The sequence below is a fragment of the Sciurus vulgaris genome (assembly GCF_902686455.1).
Source record: "Sciurus vulgaris genome assembly, chromosome: 17".
NCBI lineage: Eukaryota > Metazoa > Chordata > Mammalia > Rodentia > Sciuridae > Sciurus > Sciurus vulgaris.
In genome coordinates, this window is record NC_136478.1 from 64055861 (window position 1) to 64073907 (window position 18047).

Here is an 18047-nt window from a genome sequence, read left to right on the forward strand (position 1 = left end):
TCCATTGTAAAAAGTAACACAAAATTTTATCTACAACACATTGAGAAAGCTTCCTTTGCCTGTATATACTATTGAGACAAAGCTCATACAAACACTTGCTTTCATATATATAGGCATATGCAATCACATATATTTTGCAGTTAATTATATTTTGATAACCTAAATTAACAGGTGTAAATTTAACCTGTTATGAAATAATCCTTTAAAACAGTTTTAAAAAAGTGCAAACCCTAAGTCCTTTAACATTTTGTTTTTTAAATAGTAAAACCTACCAAACCCAAGGAATTCCCTTGATAGATGAGAGAAGATCAATGTTTTAGACTATATTTCATATTAAGATATTAAAATTGGCCCTTAGGAAAACCTTTGTTTTATGTTGTTCTGGTTATACCAAACTTAATCACATGTACAACTATTTTTGGATTTGCCTTCTACAAACTTTTGCAACTTATTAGACATTCTACAACTTGTTTACAACTACAGTTTTGTACTGTTTCATCTCAGATCTTATTACAAGTGTTTTCCTTATTTATTATTTTTCATTTTTAAATTTTTATTGATTTGTTTTAATTAGTTATACATTACAGTAGAATGCACTTATAGATTTTGATAAGTCATACATAAATAAAGTGTAATTTCTCATTTTTTCTGATTGGACTTATTGTTGGATCACAAGAATATTAATATAACATACAAAATTCTTTCTCTTCATGAAACACTAAAATATAATTCTGTGTGTTTAACTTTCTTTGAACCATTTTCTTGTTTCAGACCCTATTGAAATTCACATTTTGAAAATTCCTTACAAATGTTTTCTGTGCCACATGAGTTTGAGCATTCATGCACTGACAAAGATATTAGGCACATCAAATAGGGAAAAATTATGGAGAATCGGTTCATCAGCAAGCTACCAAAGAGGATAGAGAATTAAAATTCTCCATGAATTTTTTTAAAATTTGTAGCAGGGTCATTTTCAATTCTTCCCACCTCAGCTAGGGTGCTGATATTGTTTGTGAAATACGTGCACTGAGGTAGCTTTTAAGGCAGCCTTGGAGCTGAAGAGATTAAGAAGAATTAAGCCAAGATAAAATGACACAAGTCTTTCTTATACCTGCTGGTGTGGACTCAGCCGTCTGCTCCAGAAGGGAAACTACATTGATTCTAGTTGACTGAGTCATGTCAGAAATTAAAAACAAAAAGGAGTGGATTGCCCCATTACATGTTCAGGTAACTGTGGTCAACTTCAGGCTAAATGGAGACCAGAGTACATTCACCTCACTGTTGTAAGTACCTATAATTATTTCACTAGACTTTGAGATGATACTATATTCTCTGATTAACTAATTTATTTGTCTTTTGTCTCTCTATTTTGAATAAAATGCACCTACAATACAGAAGGTAAGAATGAAGATAGTATTAAATAAGTGAGAAGAAATGTGGACCCCCATGAGTTGAGAGGGGAAATAATAGCAAATTTTCCCACTTCAATGTACTAACCTAGGGGCTTGTATAGCTTCTGGATAGGGCCACTGGACAAATTCCATGACAGATATGTAGTGGAAAAGTGTTAGGTCTACAGTCTTGGTTTTTGACACTATGACTGGTTACATCTTTTAACACTTGAATTTGAACATTTCTGTCATTTCTGTTCAGTTCCTACCCAACTTCCACTGTTCAGCTTCTACCCAATTTCCACTGTTTTGACACTCCAGAACAAAGAATTTGGCTGGAATGTTTGGAATATTTCTACAGGTTAACCTCATCAAATGATGTTTACATTTAGAAAAATAATTTAATTAAAACCCACCACCCTGATAGCCTGATTCCTGTATATTATATTCAATTATGTTTATTCTAATTATTATGAACCATTATTTATATCTTACTATCCCTAATTTATATGCTGAACTTTATCATATGTATGTATAATTGTATAGGAAAACAGTGTATGTAGGGTTCAGTAGTATGTGTGGATTCAGGAATCCATTATGGATCTTGGACTGCATTCTCCTACACAAGGAAGGATTATTGATGATATCTACTGTCCAGAGTAGAAGATTCGAATCTTAGGGCTAGATCCACCTTCGTGCTCTTCAATGAGCTGTGCTTTATTTCATCTCCATTTTCATATCACACAAACCGTATGTTTTGTAAAAGACTCTATTAATTCCACTTGTATCAGCTAATATCTGGGTCTAGATTCACCCCAGAATAAAGACTGTCTATACCATAGAAATTTATGAAGATATGTGATTACATTATGTATTTAGGCAGAGAATTGTTATCCTACAATATCCACCACCCATTTCTCCATTGTATTCTTTTTTTCCCAAGAGTCTACCATGCAGTATATCATTGTGATTAAATGGACATTGAAGGACTAGGAATGAATCCATTTCTTTCCCTTTAGCAACATGAATTAGGATGACTATCAACAGAATGCTCTTTTTCTGAATGAGGACAACCAGCTCTGCTCCCCTCCACCTTGACCATATAAATCCCACATTCAGACAGGTGAAGACCCCAGTGGTGAGTAGAGTTTCAATAGAAACACTAGTGACTTTTCCATGAGTTACTCCATTGATATTTTGACTATGAATTATGACTACATGTTTCCACATTCTATAAAATGTACAGTTCACATACTTCAGATCAAATTTGGGAATTTTATGTTTCTTAAATCAGAACCTGGGTGGAATGGAATCACATCTCATGAGAAAAAAGTGCTGACAGTGAAGAAACACAGTAAAATTTGGTCATTGGTGTTCACCACCAAACAACTGGCATTAAAGTAAAGGGTAACACAGATGTGTGATACAGAGGAGAAAGCATAGAAAGTTTCAAAGTGCCCACCTGCACGAGGGTGCTTTGGATGGCTCTGGATTCAGGGCAGAATCTGAGGGAATCTTTAGAGCTCTGAATGTCCTGAATCTACTGCTTGCTCCTGAATAGTCATAGAATCTATGAATTAGATTGACATAAACATCCATGCCAACAATACCACTCCTGTGAATACAACCAAATGGAATTTCTATTTAGATCATGACAGAAAAACTTCCAAATTTTTATGCCCCTTTAAGTAATAAGAGCTCCAAGTTGAAGTCACTCAAATATATTCATTAATATTAAAATGACTGAATTGATTGAGGTTCACACTATGGAACCCCATACTGCAATCCTAATGAGTGCCCACCACATACAAAATTCTGATGGACTGAAAATGAAATAAAAATTATTGGTTGTATAAATTCATGTGTTGTAGTACAATTTAGGGAATTAGCTCTGCAATTTGGAAATGTTAGAGCAGTCAAAAGCAAAGTCCCAACATATCAACCCTTACAAATAACTAAGGAGGAGTCCTCTTGGGGGCTACTGACTTAGGGGAGACACAAGGAGTCACCTAAGAAGCTGACAACATTCTGTTCTTTGATCAATATGTTGCACACTGAAGTGTGTTTTATTTGTGTAATTGTACTGAGCTGTGCACTGAAGAAGTATGCATATTTCTTTAATTTAATAAAAGTATGAATCACAAAAACGTGAACTGAGGAAAGGTCATTCTGGAAATAGTGTCTGCACAGGAAGAAATGTATACATCTAGTATCTAGATTATAAGTGAAACTCAAGCCATTGAAGAATAAAAACAATACATGTCATGAGGCATTCTTTTATCATACCATTCAGCACAAAATTTCATGATTATTTTCATACTTTAGAAAAATGTGAGATTTTGCTGCTACTTTTGGCAATCATATATAGGGCAAATGTCACTTAACAGAATATACAGAGACAGAGAGAAGACCATTGAAAACCCAGTGTATTTGGGAGCTTCTTTGCTGTACTGCCCACTAAGAGGTCTTGGGCACTATGGAGATGACTAGACACTGAAGAGGAAGCAGTAGTCAGTGAACATAGTCTGCCAACCCTGGGAGGATAAAAATAAAATCACTTTCCTACATCTTTGAGAAATGCTTCAACCTAAAATCTCAAATGGTCTTAAAATTACCTTTAAAGAGAACAAGCATGAAGTGGCTACACTTAGGTGTTTTGGAATCAATCCTATGGGCCTATTTTAGTCATCTTTGCATCACTGTAATGAAAAGATCCAAGGAGAAGAACTTAGAGAAGGAAAAGTTTATTTTAGCTCACAATTTCAGAGGATTAGTCTATCATCAGCCACCCCACAGTTCTGGGCCTGAGGTGAGGCAGAACATCATGGTAGGAGGGTGTGACAAAGGAAGGCAGCTCAGGACATCACAGCCATGCCGGTGAGAGAGAGAGAGGGGATAGCACTGTGCTCAGCAGGGACAAATACACACCCCAAATTCACACCTGCAGTGATCTACTTCCATACCTGGCTGGCCTACACTTTCCACCCAGATAATCTGCTAAAGTATATTAATCCACTGCAAGGTTATAAATCATAATCTGTCATTTCACCACTCAACATTCTTGCATTGTCTCACCCATGATACTTTGGGGACCTCACATATTCAACCTTAACAGGGTTTCAACCTGTGTTCAGTGCAGTCATAAAAGAGTTAATGGTAAAGAAGATGGAACATGCCCAGGATTCTAATGATAACGTGAGGTGTGTGGACCATTCCCACACCTGTTTCCCTGGAGGTCACTCTGACACTTACTTAGGGACATGCCATACTAGCACAGGTATCCTTATCAGCTGAAATCCAAACTCCACTGAGGAATTAATACTTAAGTACCTGTTGCCTGATTTCCAGGAGACAAATACATAAACCCCTTGAAAAATTAAAGAGGGATCACTGGTTGGTGGCAGTCACGGAGCGAGCTGGTGGCTGAGTCAGGCACCTACATTGCGGAGGTAAGCAGCGGGCAGATAACCCACCCTGCCAGCAGGCCAAGGACAGATGTTATAACTGAGCGATCCCGCCTGACCCCTGCACCTTGATCGGTGCCATCACTGGCTGGTGACATGTCACAGAGCAAGCTGGCAGCTGAACCAGGCCGCCTTTATTGTGGAGGCTGGTGCAGGCATTTTGAATTACTCCTGAGGGCATGGCCATCATCATTGGAAGGGCAAATCCCTTCATGAGACACCTACAGGAGGCTAGAGGGTCTTTGACAAGACCCAGGAGCCAAGAAGAGTAGGTATTGAGAGACTCAGGACCAACTCAGAGCCACCAGGGAATGTACACCACTTGAAGGCCACCACCCGAGGAAGGCCAGGTTCCTTGTGGAGCACCGCATTATCAAGTTCCCCCAAGAAGTCAGGCTACTGAAGGCTAAGAAGTGAGTTATTGGAAATCTACAGAGACAATATTAGTCAAGAGAGGAAATCTGCAATATCCCAGAGTTTTACTACTAGAGGGGTATATACCTCAACAATATGAGAAAATAAGGGAAGAAAATGTCCCAAACAAACCTAGATGGTATAGCAATAGTATCCAATGACAGCATGGCAGAAGAAATGTCAGAAAGGGAGTTCAGAATGTACATAATTAAAATGATCAGGGAAGCAAATGAGGAGATGAAAGAGCAAATGCAGGCATTGAAGGATGAGATGAAAGGGCAAATGCAGGCATTGAATGATCCCACCAATAGACAGTTAAAAGAGCAAATATAGGAAGCAAGAGATCATTTCAATAAAGAGTAGAGATACTGAAAAAATAAACAAAGAAACAGAAATCCTTGAAATAAAGGAACCAATAAACCAAATTAAAAACTCCATAGAAAGCATAACTATCAGGATAGAACACCTGGAAGACAGAACCTCAGATATTGAAGACAAAATATTTAATCTTGGAAACAAAGTTGACCAAACAGAGAAGATGGTAAGAAATCATGAACAGAATCTACAAAACTATGGGATATCATGAAAAGACCAAATTTAAGACTTATTGGGATTGAGGAAGGCTTAGAGAAACAAACCAAAGGAATGAATAATCTATTCAATGAAATAATATCAGACAATTTCCCAAATCTGAAGAATGAAATGCAAAATCAAGTACAAGAGGCTTATAGGACTCCAAATACACAAAAGTATGACAGACCCACACCAAGGCACATTATTATGAAAATACCTAACATACAAAATAAAGACAGAATTTTAAAGGCTCTGAGAGAAAAGAATCAGACTACATTCAGGGGGAAACCAATAAGAATATTAGCAGAGTTTACAATCCAGACCCTAAAAGCTAGAAGGGCCTGGAACAACATTTACCAAGCCCTGAAAGAAAATGGATGCCAACCAAGAATCTTATACCCAGCAAAACTTACCTACAGATTTGATGATGAAATAAAATCCTTCCATGATAAACAAAAGCTAAAAGAATTTACAAAAAGAAAGCTGGCTTTACAGAACATTCTCAGCAAAATATTCCATGAGGAAGAGAAGAAAAACAATGATGCAAATTAGCAAAGGAAGTAACTAGCCTAAAGGAACAACCAAATAAAGGAGAAATGAAGTCATATAAAAAAATGAGCCAAATGCCTGGGAATATAAGTCATATCACAATAATAACCCTGAATGTTAATGGCCTGAACCCATCAATCAAAAGCCATAGACTGGCAGATTGGATTAAAAAGAAAGATCCACAAGGACCTTGATATCAGACCAGAGACCCTGCATCTTATAGAAGAAAAAGTAGGTCCAAATCTTCAACTTGTTGGCTGAGGATCAGACCCCCTTAACAGGACTCCCATAGCACAAGAAATAAAAGCAAGAATCAATAACTGGGATAGATTCAAACTAAATAGTATTCTCTCAGCACAGGAAACTCTCACCAATGCGAAGAGAGAGCCTACAGAGTGGGAGAATATCTTTGCCACTCATACTTCAGATAGAGTAGTAATTTGCAGAATATATAAAGAACTCAAAAAACTCTACACCAAGAATACAAATAACCCAATCAACAAATGGTCTAAGGATATGAAGAGATGCTTCACAGAAGATGATCTAACAAAAATGAACAAATGACTTTTGTTAAGTCATTAACAAAAATTTGAAAAATGTTCACCATCTTTTGTAATAATAGAAATGCAAATCAAAACTATCCTAAGATTTCATCTCACCCCAATTAGAATGGTGATTATCAAAAACACAAGCAACAATAGGTGTTGGCGAGGTTGGGGTAAAAAGGTTCACTCATACATTGCTGGTGGGGCTGCAAATTAGTACAGCCACTCTGGAAAGCAGAATGGAGATTCCTTATAAAGCTTGGAATGGAACCACCACTCGACCCAGCTATCCCACTCCTTGGCTTATACCCAAAGGACTTAAAATCAGCATACTACAGAGATACAGCCACATCAATGTTCATAGCTGCTCAATTCACAATAGCCAGATTGTGGAACCAACCTAGATGTCCTTCAACTGATGAATGGATAAAGAAACTGTGGTATATATATATATACAATGGAATATTACTCAGCCATAAAGAATGATAAAATTATGGCAGGCAAATGGATGAAATTGGAGAATATCATGCTAAGTGAGATAAGCCAATCTCAAAAAACCAAAGGACGAATGATATTGCTAATAAGTTGATGATGACACATAATGGGGGAAGGGAGGGGTTAGTGTTAGGGTTAGAGTTAGGGTTAGGGAGGGGGGCAAGAATGGAGGAAGGAAGGACTGTATAGAGGGAAAAGAGGGGTGGGAGGTGTGGGGGGAAGGGAAAAATAACAGAATGAATCAAACAACATTACCGTATATAAATTTATGATTACACAAATGGTATGCCTTTATGCCATGTACAAACAGATAAACAACATGTATCCCATTTGTTTACAATAAATTTAAAAAAAAAGCAAACTCCTAATGGACCCACCATTTGACCCAGCTATCCCACTCCTCAGCCTATACCCAAAGGACTTAAAATCAGCCTACTACTTAGATACAGCCACATCAAGGTTCATAGCTGCTCAATTCACCATAGCCAGACTGTGGAACCAACCTAGATGTCCTTCAATCTTCAATTGATGAATGGATAAAGAAATTGTGATACACACACACACACACACACACACACACACACTGGAATATTACTCAGCTATAAAGAATAATAAAATTATAGCATTTGCAGGCAAATGGATGAAATTGGAGAATATCATGCTAAGTGAGATAAGCCAATCTACAAAATCCAAAAGACGAATGATCTCACTGATAAGCGGATGATGACACTTATAGGGGGTGGGAAGGGGGCAAGAATGGAGGAAGGTGGGACTGTATATAGGGAAAAGAGGGGTGGGAGGAGTTGGGGGAGAACAAAAATAACAGAGTGAATCAAAAACTATTACCCTAGGTAAATGTATGATTACACAAATGGTATGCCTCTACTTCATGTACAAATAGAGAAACAAGATGTATCCCATTTGATTACAATAAAAATGAATTTAAAAAAATGAAATCAATGAAAAAAATCAAAGAGGTATGTGGGTCTATGTAATAAGGTAATAATGTAAATTGCAAAGGTCAATAATCAATTCTGTGGCTCTAACAAAATTGAACTTTGTCCACTATCCATTCTTTATTGAGGTTTTAGTCCATTTGAGGAGGCAACCGTGGGATCAGTGGAGTATATTTAGCTTTTAGAGGGGCCAAATATGGTGAGAGATGGATATAAGAAAGTGACTCCATTCTTTGCATCCATCATATTCATTTGCAATTTTCTGTATTATCCTTTTGTAATTAAGAATTTTTCTTCTAATTAGTTGTACATAACATTACAATGCACTTATACATTTTAATAAATCACACATAAATGGAGTGTGATTTCTCATTTTTCTGATGTACATAGTGTAGGACACATCTGCCATGCAGTCATACGTGTACATGAGGTAATAATGTTGTGTCACTGTACTATCCTTCCAATCGCTATTACCCTTCACCTCTTTTCTCTCCCCTCTCCCCAGTATCAAGTAACTCTATACTTCCCTAGCTACCCCCATTGTGAATTAGCATTCCCATATGAGAGTAAACATTTGACTTTTGTTTTTGTTGACTTGGCTTATTTTGATGACCATGATATTATCTATCTGCACTCAATTTCCAGAAAATATAATTTCATTCTTCTTTGAAGCTAGTAATATTCCATCATGTGTGGGTGTGTGTGTGTGATTTTATATATATGTATGTGTATATATATATATAATAGATATATATAATTTATATATATAATTTAAATATATATATATAATTTTCTTTATCCATTTGTCTGTTTTAGCGCACCTAGTTTCATAGTTCAGCTATTGTGAGTTGAACTGCTATCAACATTGATGTATCTGCATCACTGTTGTATGCTGATTTTAAGTCCTTTGGGTATAAACTGAGGAGTGGGATAACTGGGTCAAATGTTGGTTCCTTTCCAAGTTTTCTGAGGAATCTACATACTGTTTTCCATAAGTGTTGCACCAATCTGCAGTCCCACCAGCAATGTATGAATGTACCTTTTGTCTCCACATCTTCACCAACAGTTATTATTGCTTGTATTCTTGATAATTGCCATTCTGAGTGGAGTGAGCTGAAATCTTACAGTAGTTTTGATTTGCATTTCTTTAATTGGTAGAGATGTTGACCATTATAAAAATATATTTGTTTGTGAATTCTATATCTTCTACTCTGAAGTGTCTGTTCAGTTTCTTAGCCTATTTATTGGGCTATTATTTGCTTTTTCAGTGTTAAGTTTTTTTGAGTTCTTTCTATATCCTTGACAGTAATGGTTTATCTGAGGTACATATGGTAAAATTTTCTCTCAATCTGTAGGCTCTCTTCACATTATTGATTTTTTTTTTTTTGCTGAGAAGATTTTAGTTTGAATCCATTGTAGAGTCTCTGTTGTAGTGCCTGGTCTTTGATTCACAGTGAGCTGTGTTTCATGCAGGGTGAGAGATAAACTTAAGATTCATGTTTTTACATGTGGCTTTCCATTTTTCCCAGCACCAGTTGTTGCATAGTCTATCATTTCTCCAGTGAGTGTTTTTGCACCTTTGTCTAGTACGAGATAACTGTATTTATGAGTTTGTCTATCTTCCATTCTGTACCATTGGTCTATGTGTCTGTTTTTCTGCCAATACCATGCTGTTTTATTACTGTAGCTCTGTAGTAAAGTTTGAGGTCTGATATTGTGATTACTCATTTCCTCTTTGATCTGCAAACATCCCTTTGGTGTTCACCAAGTCCTTGCTGTGTATTCTATCTGCAAGTGAAGGGATAGAGCCACATGGATGGCAGCACACATGCAACACAGTCACAACATCTGCATTTGCACACTCATATGATTGTTTCATCACACAGTGTACACACTCATACTCAACCACACTTACACATGTGCCTACATACACTCATTAGTATAATCTCACATTCACTCTGGCAATGCAGTCACCAACACAACTGTCGTGTTCTACTCTGTCAATCATTTACACATTCATCTCCTCTGTGTGTGTCAGGACCTTGTGCACATATATAAAATTGTGGTTATTGTTACCAAAATTTGATCCTTTAAACTGGTGCCAATGGAATAATAAGATTATGGTTTGAGAAAGAAGAAAAAGAAATTTTCTTACTATACCGGAAAGGAAAAAGGGCAGGGAAATCTTGCCCCAGAGAGTGGGATTTTGCCATTATGGGGAACAGGAAGATTTTAAAGAAATGTTTAAGTCCAAGTGCTCCCTGTGTATATGGGGTTGTGAGTCACTCATTAATTTGGTAGATAGCCATTCCTTAGGTCTTCTAGCCATCCCTGAAGTCTGAATCACTTGGTTTCCATGGTGGGTGTGTACTCAAAGACAGATAACTGGCTTAGTGTGGGAAAAAGGCTATCCAGTTTCCTCAAGGCTAAGGAGAGGGATAAGAATAAAATAAAACAAATCCATATTAAAACAAGCCTCAGTGGCAGAGCAGCATATGCTACACACAAAGAATGAGGTGGACCACTGTTACATTTTTCCCAGGCCAGAGAATGCCAGCAATAGGGTGGTCACATGTGCCCTTTACATCCTTCTGAGCCCCCCTCAGCCCACCAGGATGGCATCACACACTGCAGCATTTACACAGGCTCTGGTGTTTGCTGTTGATGTGGGGATGTGATGAGACAGCTGACATGAGTTGGGGTACTCTGGTAGTGTGTGTGATAGAGAATGAGTGACAGGGAGCACATAGGGAGGTTCTGTGGATTAGATGGGTGTAGGGGGGCCTGTGTCTGGATGCCCTAGCTAGTACAGTAATAGGCAAAAAGCAGAGGGGGAGAGGGCACATGGGGTACAGGGTCTGGTGCTTCTCAAGTGCACTGGGGAGTTTAAGGGCACAAAGTGGCAAAGTGCGCATAGAAATTAAGGGGATGAGACAGTTGGGGTCTCAGGTCCTAAGGGTGCAGCAGTCCTGGGGACAAAGGACATAGCATTCAGGGGTGGAGACCATGATCTCAAAGTGCTGAAGGACAGAAGTAGGAAAAATTCCAGGGACTTTAATTAGTTAATAGTTCATGTCCACAGGGATTACAGGACACAGGGGAGGAGGCACAGAAATTGTCCTTGATTTAAAAACTATTCTGATAGAAATAAAACACACTGACATGGGAACAGGAGAACTGCAGAAATCTCTACAGCTGCAAAGGAGAGCAGAAGTCAGAAAGGCAACAGAGGCATTGCTTGTGGAGACCAGGTAAGAGCCAGTGGTGGTGGCTTGAGTAGGGTAAGAGGTGAGGTTTGCCAGGGCTCCCAGGCACTCTGTGCAGTGACTACTTTGAATAATTTCATGGGCTCTGGCATTGAGGGATTCTTGCTAGTTGTCTGAACCTGACCATGGCAAATTTTGTCAGGTGCCTAACAGCCCTTTGTGTGAGCCCAGTACATGATGTTGCTTTAATGTGGAAGTAATCTGTTGGTCAAGAAAAGGAAATGGTTATACTCTAGCCAAGGTCACCATTGTGTGTCAATAAAGAACTTAAGAATATTGTGTGTGTGTGCTGATGAAAACATGTCCTGGGAGTTTTTAGTCATACAAGAAGAAGCAGAGGGTGGGGAGAGGAGACACAAACATTATGAGGGGGATAATGGGACAGGGAGACATAATGGGGACTATTGGTGATGCAGGGAAGACAGTGGGACTTAACAAAGGGAAGGCAATAGAGGAAAAGCACAGGTACACAGATGTGGATGGGAACATAGTTTTTGATGCCACAAAAGATTTGTGGCTGAGATTTCGAATGAAGGTCATAGAGGTCATGGGAACTGGGTTGAGTTCATTTGAATGAACACATACTGATCTTATCGAAGGGAGTCATGGAGGTGAGGGAAGGTGATTAAAAATATATTAGTCCTTTTTATTCTGTGATAAACACCAGAGGTAAACAACATAGAGTAAGAAAGATTTCTTGGGCTGATGGTTTCCATCCATGGTTGCATTCCTCCACTGCTATGTCTCTGAGGTGAGGCAGAACATCATGGAGGCACAGAGATCTAGATGTCTGCCATCAGCCCACAAGGAAGAGGATGCTCACCACCAGTCTGATGTCATCCTCAGTTTACTAATCACCTCTGCAACCAACCCAGATTCAGATCAGATCACACTCTGCTGTACACTGAGGGGTGGGGCTTAAGACTTCGACATATCAATTTTGGGGGCTAGAGAATTCAAGCCGTGAAACAATGTGTATGTGTAGATATCATTCAAAAGGCATATTTTCAAAATGTAGCCGTGCATTTGCAAGGTAGTATGAAAGTTGCCAAGAGAAGTATTAGAAAGGGACTCCTTCTGTCTCAGGCAAAAGTTAAATCTTCCATCACAGGTTCCACCCTATTCCAGCAAGAACACTCTGCACTGATCAGAACTTGACATGTACGTCCACATCAGCGTATCACAATAGCCCAACAAGAGAAGGCACCAAGGAGGTCCTCAACAGGTGTATGGAGTGCATGGTGGTGGTCCACACAGTGGGACATCATTCAGTGCTGAGGAGCAATGAGCCATTAAGCCATGAAAACACATGGAGGAACCTCAAAATGCAAATTCCTAAATGAAAGAAGGAAATTGGAAAGGCTAAATGCTGCAGAGCTCTTATCTATGGACAATTAAGGACAGACAAAGAAAAGGTCATGGTCATGGAGGGGTGGAAGGAATGGATAGGTACAGCATAGGGGATCTTAAGGGTGCAGAAAATTCAGTAGAATCTTTATAACATCATGCATTTTTCCAGTTCCCAGAGCAGGTACAACAGAGAGTGAACTCCAACGTAAACAATGGACTTTAACTGATGATAATCTACAAACATTTTGATAGCTGTAACACAGATTACACATAATCAAGATGTTACAGTTGTGGACACTGGGTGCTGGGAAAAGGGGATTAGAACTCTGTACTCTGTGCTCCATCATTCATTAAATACAGATTGCTTTTATGAACAGAAGTGTTAACGTAAATACATACAATGCATCCAAACCAAATAACTGTTACCTTGGAAATGCAAGGTGTATCTACTATTTGATAAGCAGTATCATTCAGAACATGGAGCAACTAAAGGAGAACAACCTCATCAGGGCATGAATAGATAAATAAGAGGATTAGACAGCACTACACCCACATTCATGATAAAAATGCTCAGAAGATGCTGTAAATGGGCACTTTCCTTATAACACTGTTACCCACTACCATCTGTGGTCTCACCCACAAGAAAACCAAAGCCTGACAGCTCTAAATCTGCTCCAGGACTGCCAGGCCCAGTGTCGTGTGGTGCTTTAATCACAGAGGCAATGCCTGTTGAGGAGGCTGTGCAGGCAGTAGTGGCCTCTGTCTACCAACCCAACACTAACTTAGATGACAGGAGAGGAGGACAGCAAGTCCACTTCTGTGGTTCTCTCCTCCAGGGTCACGGCTGAAGTTCACCCAGGATAGGTGGCTTCCACTGCAGGGCTCATCTTTTATCACTGTTTCTGGATGACCTGAGGTGAGTCAGCGGCCTGGACCTCATGCTGGTCCTCAGGAAGATTTGGCGCTTGGAGGATGGGGCAATCTACCCTGAGACGTCAGTAAATGGTCCCCTTTGAACATCATCCAAATGGTGCAATGCCTGTCCTGTTCTCCACCTGTGGGACCTGCTCTGGTCTTTCCCATGCCCCTACTTTCACCAGTAACTCCACTTTTTATGGGTGTATTGGTTTTCAGAAGAATGCACCTTAGCTTCAATACATAGATGTGTTGTGATTTAGAGTGGTAAGTGCTACTTTTTAAGACTGTAGGTGAGTCCAGGAGTGGGGTTGAATGTCTGTAATCCCAGCAGCTTGATAAGCTGAGGCAGGAGCATCACAAGTTTAAAGTCAGCCTCAGCAACTTAGCAAGGCCTTAAGCAACTCAGTGAGACCCTGTCTCAAAATCAAAATGTAAAGAAGAGATACGAACGTGGCTCAGTGTTGAAGGGCCTCTGGGTTCAGTCCCTGGTACAGGGGGAATAATAGTGCAGGCGAGGATGTGACAATATGTCTGCATGTATTATTATGCCCTGGTGTGATATTTTACCAAACTTCTAAAGTGTCTGGTTACACTGCTACTGTTGCCTAGGTCCCAGCAGGAGAGCTGTGATTCCTGGATGAGGAACCAGGCACTTCCTTCCTTGTCGCACAGGAGGCAGCAGGAGCATTGTGCTCCCACCCGCTTCCCTACACCCTTGTCAAGTGCAGTCTGGGTGGTGTGGAGTGGCCCAGGTGGATGCTGCACAGGACAGTGGTGTGTGTCACTCCTGGGAATTCCTGAACACAGGCAACAAGACTTTTAAGGAGAATTCTGATTAAGCCTTCCTTGTCCCTTGCCCCTGAGAGAGACATCATCTTTATTTCACTCTGCAGAAAACAATTCTCTCCTTCATTCCAGGAGTAGATGCTTAATCTGCCTCCCCAAACTCAGTTTTCACAACTATCAAACAAAGAACAGTTTGGGAACAAATCTTTCCTGGAAGTTATAAACTTACTGATAATGCTACAGAGAGTTATCCTCCAGCAAGGTCCACCACTCCTTTCTCCACTGCATTTATTTCAGACAACCTTTCCAGTTGTGCATCACTTGGTCAAATGTTGTTATTAAACTGACTGCAAAGTACTGGGAATTAATTGATTCCATTTGCCTCCAGCAATATGTACTAGGATGTTTTTCCACAGGATATTCTGCATTGTGTGAAGATTGCCAGTTCCGTTTCCCAGCACCATGGCCATGTGGGTTCCACAGTAAGCCAACTGACCACCCTAGTGCCATTTAGGTTTAGAAAGTCAAGTGACTCTTCATCCATTTCTCTATTGATGTTTTGGATGTAAAGAATAATGAAACACTTAAACATTTGTGCAGAAACGTGTAACTTATGTACTTATGATACAATTAGGTGATTTTTAATTATGTATTGGAATTGGTGATTGAGGCCAGGAGTACTTTTCCCTTGAGCTTCATCAACAGTCTGTTTGATGTTTTATTTTTGAGACAGGATCTTACCAAGTTGTTGAGGCTGGCCTTCAAATTGTGATCCTCCTGCCTCAGACTCCCAAATATTTGGGATTATAGGGGATTTTCACTGAATCCAGTGGGATTTCTTATTCTTTTTTTTTTTTTTCAGATGAAGCAGAGTCTGGAGAGAGTGGATACTGTGGATTTATAACTTCTGAGAAGGAAGAGGCTGACAGTGGGAAAACACAGTGAAATGAGGTCATTGGAGTTCACCACCCACCCAATGGGGTTTGAAAATAGAGTAATATGTAAATTTAATAGGGAGGAGAGGATGTGGAAAGTCATAAAGGTGAACACAAGGTCAAGGATTCTCTGAGTGGTTCTGGACTCAGGGCAGGATCTGGAGGAAATGTTAATGCTATGAATGTGCTGAACTCGCTGCTTGTGCTTGTACAGAATGAGGATCATGGAGCCACTAGATCAGATCATGAGCATGGAAAATACAACTTTGGGAAATACAAACAGTGCTGCATATAATGAGTTTGTGATTTTGTTACCAACTATGTAGAAACAGAACCCATAATCTCTTTCTCTGTTGTGTTTTCACTACTCCATTTGCCAATCATATTGAGAGGGACAATGGGAATTTACCATCAAGTACAGGACCCAGTAGAATGAAATGGAGAAGCCAATGTATCTTGGAACTTTTCCTTTGAGATCCTTCCAACAGGAGTTCATGGGGCTGATGGAGATGTTCTGGAAGATGCTCAAGTGGCAGGTGATGACAGTGGAAAGACTTCTGTCCACTCGATGAATATACAAAATGAGTTTGCACCCAAAATCACTGAGGAAATATTTCAACCCAAAAGCTGTCATTGTTTGGGGAATTCCTCGACCAACAAATTAGCGATCATCAGGTGACTGAGAATCACATCTGTGGATCTCAATATGCTCTCACTGCAGGAAAGGACTAAATGATGATAAAGCAAAGATAAATTTCCCAGAATTCCAACAGCAACCTGTGAAAAGAGCATCAGTCCTATTGCCACATTTGTGGTGACCATTCTGTCATTCAGCACATTGTCCTTTACATTATAGCAACAGTCTTTCCTCTGAGCAAATTGACTTATTAACAATAGTTGTTCCCAAGCACATATTGCTGGGGAGAATTATCCATCAGCTTTAAAGGAAAATGAGCCTTGTCAATCAGGTGATGGTAACCTGGGAAGAGCAAGGAAAAGTGAGAGCAATTGCATAAAAAGAATTTAGCATTTAATATTTCAGAATTAATTGATATTTGCTAATCATCTTGGAAAAATAATGAATCACCATCCATACCATAAAATAAAACAAATCAGATCCCAGTGGATTTTTGCCATAAAGTTTAAGGATAAACAATGGCATTTTTATAATAAAAACAACATTTCTGTGGTTTTAGGAAAGAAAATACATATTAAACAGCACAAACACATCATTTTTACCTGAATTTTTAATGTGAACTTTTACACTCCTGTGTGTTTTGCTTCTGATTTTTCACTCTGCTTTCCTGCCAGCTTACATCCCACGTTTAAAGTTTAATACTTTAAATAATAAAGTTTAATAAATAGTAAGGTTTAAAGTTTAAAGTTTAAAGTATTCTGGAAATGGACCACCAGAGTTTTTATTTCTCACGTTGTCATTCCAGGAATAAAAGTATAGTGGAATCTATACATAAAATATTCAAAAATATATCTTTGTTTCTAAACAATGACACATGAAATACTAATATCTTACAGATAAATATAGGATAGATGAAAATGAAATCCTCATGGAATTCATACTAAAAGCCTCTGTGTATTGATAATTGCTGAAACTGTCAGTAATAAAACAGAAATTGTGGAGGACATTTCAATACAAGAGACATGTCAGTAGAAGCTGGATGTGGATTCTGTGGCACTGAATGAATTGAAATAAAAAGGAAAATATTCTGAATTTGTCATTAATGTTGGAATCTTATAAAACCAGAGAAAACACCAGTCATTTGGTCCTGACAAGCACAATCCAGTTATCATCTTCACTATGTTACCTTCTCTTGTGTGTCCAGCAGGGGGAGAAGTCTCCCCAGAGCCAGCACAGTACAGGGATTCAGAGGAGATGAGACTCCTGTCTGCACTAGGTGGACAGTGATGTGGAATTGGAAAAGAGCATCTTTTATCCCAGAAACAATCCCAGGTGTTGTCTTCCACACAGGATGAGGTGATCCTAACTGTTCCATCCTCATCTTTACTACTGGCATGAAGCCATTATACTCATAGCCATCATAGCAGTTCAGATTTATTCTGTGATTTTCTAAAGTACTGTGAAGAGCAGATTGGTTGCTAACTATAGTTTGTAAGCCTCTTCCAAATCAGAATTTAGTATTGATGGTATAGTTTCCAACTACAAATATCCTCAGTGCTGATTTTCTTAAATGACTTTAGGAGTCATGAGTATTTGGCATCAGGTCAGGGACACATTTCCTTTTACTACTGAGCTCACAGTGAAGGAATTAGTCCTTTCTCTCTTCTACCTCTACACTGAATCTGTTTCTACCCGGAATCCCTCTGAAGACATGAGCACATCCTCAGACTACTTTTCCTTACTGACTCTGCTGAAATAAGGACTGAAA

The 18047-nt window shown here is 39.0% G+C and overlaps 1 pseudogene across 1 annotated transcript; it reads right to left on the minus strand.

The window, feature by feature from the left end:
• Positions 1–15565: 15565 nt before the first annotated feature.
• On the minus strand, positions 15566–16464 carry LOC306647450 (vomeronasal type-1 receptor 4-like; annotated as a pseudogene). The gene has a single exon. The product of its transcript is annotated as a vomeronasal type-1 receptor 4-like (transcript).
• Between the last annotated feature and the right edge of the window lie 1583 nt (positions 16465–18047).